Source organism: Bactrocera latifrons, unplaced genomic scaffold (genome assembly GCF_001853355.1).
Source record: "Bactrocera latifrons isolate USDA-ARS-PBARC rearing strain unplaced genomic scaffold, ASM185335v1 scaffold_542, whole genome shotgun sequence".
NCBI lineage: Eukaryota > Metazoa > Arthropoda > Insecta > Diptera > Tephritidae > Bactrocera > Bactrocera latifrons.
Genome location: NW_017537204.1, coordinates 119,980 through 128,293, shown reverse-complemented (window position 1 = coordinate 128,293; position 8,314 = coordinate 119,980).

The window sequence follows — 8,314 nt, the reverse complement described above, 5'->3', positions numbered from 1 at the left end:
CCATATAACGATTAAATAAAAAAAAACGTGTTTCTTTAATTGCGGTGCATCATATCAGGATTTTCAAATTTTTTGGGGAAACTCATTAAGAAACGTGTTTTGTTAATATTATGTAGTACCAAAAATAAATAAAATCGGTTCAATACTATCCCAGTTTCAGCCAATATTTCCCGTAGCCGCCATACACCTAATACAAAGATTTTCGAATTTCCGGCTGATTTTATACTGCATATATCGGCGAATATGTGAGCTGTCTTAATAAAATTAAATGAGCGTGTTTCTTTAATTGCGGTGCAGCATGTCAGGATTTTCAAATTTTTTTATGAAACTCAAAGAGAAACGTTTTCTTTTAATATTATGTAGTAATACCAAAAATAAATATAACCCGTTCAATACTACCCCAATTTCCCACGTTCCTAAAATATGTAAGGTTCTTCTGGTTGGCTATATACCGACTGATATATGTATGTACATATGTACGTCAGATGTAGGGAATACAAAAGTTTGATAACACTGAAACTGAATCTTTTTGACGAGTTTATTTGATATATTATATAATACATAGATAATAACGAATAGCAAAACTTTAACCAAAATGCAATTGGGAGAAAATTGTATTAAGGACCATAATTATTATAAAATAATGTAGTGAATAAAATAGTTAATTATTCAAATATTTTCTTAATTTTAATTTTGAAAAATCAAACACAACCATTTTATTATTAAGAGTTGGTGCCACTTCATTATACCCTGAACAGGGTAATAAGTTTGTCACGAAGTTTGTAACACCCAGAAGGAAGAGTCGGAGACCCTATAAAGTATATACAGTTAGTCACATAAGTAAGTATAGACTAGGTATGACGGGATTATTCACCTAACAGTTTTGTTAAATAACACAAAATAAAATAAAATAATGCTTTATTTACTTGAAAGAAACGTAGGGATCATATCCAGTACAGACATATTTACAGAATGACTAAAATAAGTTTTTTTTTTGACTTTTATACAAAATCTGACATAAATTTATATCACAAAAGTAAGTATACGATAGATTAAGTGGTAGAAAAAGTAAGTAAAAGGCAGTATTAAAGTTATATTCTAATATTTGGTTGGATAACCTTTAGACTTARYAATAGCTTTAAGTCGTGATGACATTGATTTCACCAAGTTTTGTGTTACTGCTGGTGGTATTTTATTCCACTCCTCCTCAAGGATATTTTTTAGTTGGTCCTTATTTTTATCGAATGTTTACGTACTTGACGCTTTAAGTGTTCCCATAAATGCTCGATAGGGTTTGTATCCGGTGATTGTGGAGGTGTTTTCAATTGTTTTGGCACGTTATATAAAAGCCATTCTCGCACAATATTCGATGTGTGCTTGRGGTCATTATCTTGTTGGAAGATGAATGACCCCTGCATGTTCAATTTAATAGCACTTTGTTTTAAATTATTTTTTAAAATGTTTAAATAACCGTATCGGTCCATAGTGTTCTCAATAAAAACCAAATTTCCCACCCCTTTTGACGCCATGCACCCCCAAACCATGACCGAACTCCCACCATGCTTAACAGTGCCAGTCATATTCATAGGATCTAACTCTGCGTGAACTTTTCTCCATACCCTGTCTCTTATACACATCTAGATGTGTATAAGAGACAGGTTTTCAAATCGTCAGAAATCTCTTTTCCTCTCGGTACCATTGCTGAAAATTATGTCATAAATTAAAAAATATATATTTMTTCAATTATTTAAACTCACTTTCTATTGTTTATTTAAATTGCTTAAGCTTTTGTAAATCAAAACGCAAAATAAGATACAGATATTCACCAAGCAACCCACTCTGTATACTAACTTTTGTGATATCAATTTCATTGTCATCACCAACAAAGCCGTGCGTGCCTAACGGGTTTTAAAATTAACAGTTAAATTTGTGTGCTTATAAAAGCGCATACCAATACGCAAATTCCTTGGAAAATTTTTTGGAATATATATTGGAGAAATCCGTTAATTCCAACAATTTGTAAAAACAGAGCTGGTGTATACTTACTTATGTGACTAACTGTATATAAATTATCAGTATGTCAAACTGAGTCGATTTAGCCATGTCCGTCTGTCTGTCTGTCTGTATATATACGAACTAGTCCCTCAGTTTTTAAGATATCATATAGCTGCCATACAAACTGAACGATCGGAATCAAGTTCTTGTATGGAAAACTTTCACATTTCACAATGTATTTTCACAAAAGTTGACACAGGCTATTTTCTAAGGCGACAATGTAATCTCCGAAGAAATTGTTTAGATCGGCTAACTATAGCATATAGCTGCCATACAAACAGAATGATCGGAATCAAGTTCTTGTATGGAAAACTTTCACATTTGACAAGATATMTTCACGAAATTGGGTATGAGTTATTGTCTATAGAAATAATGTAATATCAGAAGAAATTGTTCAGATCGGCTCACTTTAGCATATAGCTGCCATACAAGCCAAACGATCGGAATCAAGGGCTTGTATGGAAAAGTTTCGCATTTAACGTCGTATCGTTACGAAATTTGGCATAGATTACTGCTTAAGGTAACAATATAATCTCCAAAAAAATTGTTCAGAACGGATTACTATAGCATATAGCTTCCATACAAACCGAACACATATTTACTAACAGAAATGCACCTGTGAAGGGTATTTAGCAACCGTTGCAACCGAAGTTAACGTTTTTTCTTGTTTTTAATTCTGGAGTCAATTAGTATAGTATAAAGAGCACTTTTTTTGCCAAATGCTTTGTTGCAAAAATCTTTTGCAAATATTTCCGACAATCCACTGTGTAGTAGTGAAATTTCTAATATTTTACAATGTTCAAAAATCGCTAGTTACATATGTATTTAAAAGGCAGTTGATCCAGAAAACATGTCTTTATGTTCTCTGGTTGATCTATATTAAATAAAAATCCAAAAATATTAGTAACTTGTTTCGGCTGATATCCTTTCATCATTGAAGGGATTATTATTATTATTATTATTTTATAAGAAAAATATACAAAATATTAAACCTAATAGTAAGAAAGGAGTAGAAGCTACTATTCTTTTAGAAAATTACATATATTAACAATGTTTGCGAGAGATCGTTCATTTAACAATGTTTGATATTTTATATTACTCTCTAGTGCTGGACAGATATTGAATATATGTTCCATGTATAATGTGCTGGGGCAGAATGGTGTAGGATTGCCGCCTAGAAGATGTTGGTGAGTGATTTGCGTGTGTCCGATCCTTAATCGAGTGAAAATTGTTGCTTGCTCTTGAGATGTTGTTGGGGTAGCATACCTTTTCGCGTAGTTTGTTTACGATTGCGTATTTGTGTTTAAATTTCTTCCAGTCCGCAACTTTCTTTTCCTATATGTGTCTGCTTAACATTTTACTGAGGTCATTTTGGTCTTGCACCTCGTTAAGAAAAGTGGGGGCAGATTCGAAGAATCTTGCCGCGTTGTCAGCATATTCGTTCCCAGGAATGCCAACGTGACCTGGCACCCAGAGAAGAGCTAGTTTTCATTTATATTTAATGCAAATATCTCAAATTTTAGATATTACTATGGAATTATTTCGTATGTTGCGTATGGCGTTCAAGGAGGAGAAGCTGTCGGAGCAAATAAGGAATTTGCCTTTATGTAAGATAGCATATTTTAATGCCATATATATTCCAATTGCCTCGGCGGTAAATACGGACGAATATGATGGAAGAATTTCGCCAGTAATAGTTGTCCCGTTAGCTGTGGTAACAGCATAGGCAGTGTTAGTTAATTTGGACGCATGAAATTTTGAAAATTTCTTTAAATTTTTTATTCTTATAAACGTTGGTTACTTCTAAGAAGTTTTGTTGGAACTTGTGTTACTGGCGGTGGATTTTTTGAAATTATGTAGAGATGTATTTATCAGCCATTCATGTTGAGTGTTGGTTGTATAAAATTTCGATGGGATATGAATGTTTGAAGTTTTTGCAAATTGAAGACAGCGGCGGAGGGTAGACTTGAGTTGAAAATTGCTTTTGCGTTTAGCTGCAAGCGTTATACATTTCTGAATGCCAGTGTTTGGAGAATTAAGTATTTTTGGAAGAAGTTGTATCGTTTTTTTGTAAACTCTTTCCTTTATTGACGGTAAGCCACTTTCTCCTAAGATACATTTAGTTGGTGATGTAGGAAAAGCGTTTAAACTACGACGTTTAAACTACGTCGTAACTACTGCTTAATGTTTGTGTTCGAGCACCAACCGTAAATCGGAAGGCCATAGTCTATTTTAGAGAGTATTACGGCTCTTGTAATATTAATAAATGTATTTGTATGTATAAATGACCGTTTGCTAGATAAAYACTTAATTATGTTTAGTCTACTGGAAAGCGATTTTCTAAGGTTAATACAGTGATACTTAAATGTAAACTTATTGTCAAAATATATTCCTAATATTTTTAAGTTATTAAAGTATTGTCAAAAATTAGATCTGGGTATGAACATTTCTTTTTTTTACAAATATGTAATAATTTACATTTAGAAGTTGAAATAGATACTCCGGAAAGTGAACCCCATTTTTTGAATTTCGTAAGTATTTCATTGAAAACATCATTAGTTGCCTGCGGATCTTTCAAATTAGTATAAATAAAATCATCATTGGCATACATAGTTACATATATTAATATTTTTTATATTTAGGCAGATATCGGTGAGTTTATCAAACGCAATAATAAATAGTACTACGGATAGGGGGGAGCCTTGGGGTATACCATTGTTTACCTCGGAAAAAGTATTATTAACACGAATTCGGAACTGTCGGTGAATCATAAAAGCATTTATTATTATCATAAAAGCTTTTGGACCAACCTTCCAGTCTGCAAGTTGGCTCAGTACTGCGTGAACGCCAACGCGATCAAAGGCTTTCTCGGAGTCGGTAGCCAAGATTGTGGCGTGGTTTTTTGTGGCCATCGAGTCGGATACAAAATGTTACAGTTGCAAAAGAGAATCGGTTGTACTTTGTCTGCTTCTAAAGGCAGTTTGATTATGTTTGATACGATTATTTTTAGTAATGAACCAAATTAGACGCTTCGCAATATTTTTTTCAAACGTTTTGCTGAGGCAAGAAAGCAAAGAAATAGGTCTATAAGAAGAAATCAAGTTGGACGGCTTATGTGGTTTGATTATTGGAATGACCGCGGCAGTTTTCCAAGCATGAGGATAGTAGCGTTTCGCAAAGATATTGTTGTAGAGGGATATTAGATTTTGGTTGGCAATTAGAGGTAGATTTGATAGCATCGGATAAGATATAYGATCGATGCCAGGTGTTTTGCCTTTGGCATGTACGAGTGAGGATTCCAATTCACAGTATGTTATCGTATTGTCTAAGTGAATTGCCGGTAAGGAAAAGTTTATAGGAGCGTAGTGCATGGAAAGCCAACGATGTTTTTCCTGGATGTATTCTGCATAAAAGTTGCCGTCAACTGAATATTGAGACCAATGTTGTGCAAAAGCTGCTCCAATATCTATGGAGTCGCATAGAACTGTTCCCTCGGATTGAATAATTGCTATATGGGGTGTGGGGTACTGGTTAAAAGTTTGATGTCATGCCAAATTTTTTTGGAGGTTGATGAAGGAGAAATATGCGAGGTAAAAGTTTCAAAATTTATTCTCTTGGCTGCCTTGGCCGCCCTTTTGAAGTGAGCATTCGATTTTTTAAAGTTAATTATATTTGCATCGGTTATGGAATTTCTTAGAGTTTTCCAGCATTCAATTTTTTGGGTGCTGGTTAGAAGTTTGATGTCATGCCAAATTTTTTTGGAGGTTGATGAAGGAGAAATATGCGAGGTAAAAGATTCAAAATTCANAAGTTTGATGTCATGCCAAATTTTTTTGGAGGTTGATGAAGGAGAAATATGCGAGGTAAAAGATTCAAAATTCATTCTCTTGGCTGCCTTGGCCGCCCTTTTGAAATGAGCATTCGATTTTTTAAAGTTCATTATATTTGCATCGGTTATGAAATTTCTTAGATTTTTCCAGCATTAAATTTTTTGGGTGCGAAGATCTTGAAGCTCTTTATTCCACCAAATGGGGGAGGCTTTGGAAATGTTTCTTATACTTTGGGAAATTGATTTGTTAGCTGCTGAGCGTATAGTTTTTGTAATAAAAGAGGTTTCTTGGTTTATATTGCCTGTCGGGGAATATTTCATACTATTTAATATTTCTGCTTGAAATTTGTCCCACTTAGATAAGTTTGTCTCAAATCGGGGGAGGTGAGTGCATTTTGTAGGATGTAGGACAGTAGCAATATTGATTGAAATTGGGAAGTGGTCACTACCTTTAAGTTCGGAAAAAACACTCCATTCGATTCTCGGAGACAGTTCGGGAAAAGAAAAGGAGAGGTCTACATTGGTGAACGTTGAATGAGTTGAAAAGTGGGTGGGAGCGCCATTATTGAGTAATGACAATTGGTGGTTGGTTATAAGGTTTTCAATTATCAAGCCCGTTGGATTTGATTTGGGAGAGCCCCAAAGTGGGTTCCAAGGATTGAAGTCGCCAACCCATAGAAAAGGTTTGGTAAGCTGATAATATATACACCTTAGGTCGGATTCGTTAAAAATTTGCTGAGGGGGAATGTAAGTATTAACAACACAAATTGGATGGCTAAGTTTTAATTTTATTGATATGGTAGACAATGTTGCAGTAATATTAAAAATTTCATGAAGTATATGTCTTTTAAGTGGTATACCAACTCCTTGTTTTTTAGTACATATGTTGTTTAAATTACAAAAGTAACCAGTGTATTGTTTGGGAAAGTATGTTTTTTGGATATTTGTTATTGAAATGTGMGTTTCCTGAATACATATCACATCTGGGWTCTTTTCTTTGATAAGTAATTGCAGCTCGTGGTAATTGTTCCAATATCCATTCATGTTYCATTGGATGATTTTTAATACCATTGATAAAAATGAGCGGATAGCAGAACGTGAGAATATGTATTTATGTGAATAGTCGTATATGAGTGTTTCGTTATTCTACCATTTCGTTTTCAGATGTGTTTTGTTCTTGGGTAGCGAGAACTTGAGAAAGAGTTGGGAGAGGTTGATAATATGATAATTGAGAGAAAGAGTCTGGTGAAGAGGTGAATTTATATTATAGCTTGTTTCTATTTCGTTTTGATCTGTGATTGGATATGAGATTTCCAAGACTGGAGAGTTGGAAGAGTTATTTTGTTTGTTGGTGATGATAGTTGATGGAATGTTACTATTTCTTTTTATTGCTGTATCAGATTCTACTTTCAGGGAATCTGGTATGTTGGCTTGTTTGCTAGGAGTGGTGGATATGTGGAAAAGGTTTAAATTGTCAATATGGGTTTGTGTTTTGTTTAAGTTTTTTTTATTGGCATTAATGTTGTTTTCGTAAATTGTTGTGTTGTTGGAGTTGATTCTATTGTTTGGTGTGACTGCGCTATAGCTTTTACTGGTTTTGCTTGTGTTTGTAGTGGATGCAATGGCATTTATTTTTTGTATGCCCAAGAAACTGACAAGATTTGCATCGCATGGGGAGGGGTATATATTGGCGAACTCATACTTTGCACCAGGCGATATCGATTTTATTGGGTAAATTATAAAGATTAAAAGTAAGCAAGACCACTCCGGATGGTAATAATTTCCCATCGATATATTTTTTAAATTTGAAGTATATCCTCCTTGGGAGGATAATTCTTTAATGATTTCCTCCTCTGCAACATTGTTGAGAAAAGGAGCGTATACGGTACCTTTCACTTGGTTCAGTGATGCGTGTAGCGTGGCTAATATAGGACAGAAACCTACCAATTGTTTTACCCTTAGAAATTTTTCGGCTATTTTGTTATTCTTTACCAGAAGCAATAGTTTTCCATCACGAAGAGTGGATATGTTATGCACTTCACTGCTAATTTGTTTAATGGCATGGTATATTGCGAAACATGAGTAGGATGTAATAGGTCTGGAGAGATCAGTAGCTTCAATCACAATAAGTTTTGGGTCGTCTGCTTTATTTTCGGGAAGAAATAGGAATCTTCTAATTAAACAGTTATTGGAGGTTTGCGTTTTTTTCTTTTAGGTCCCGTGTCAAGTATAGAGAAGCGATTCTGCCTGATATTTGATGGCCTCGGAGCCATCATACACGGGTAAAAGTTTATGTTTTTGATGTTAGAATGCTAGAGAGCAATGTAAACACGAATAATGAAAGAAATAAAGCACTCGCGAGCGGTGAAAAACGAATTAAGTAGTAGATGAAATTAAGAAAAGCACTGCGTAAGCGAAAAACAAAAGACG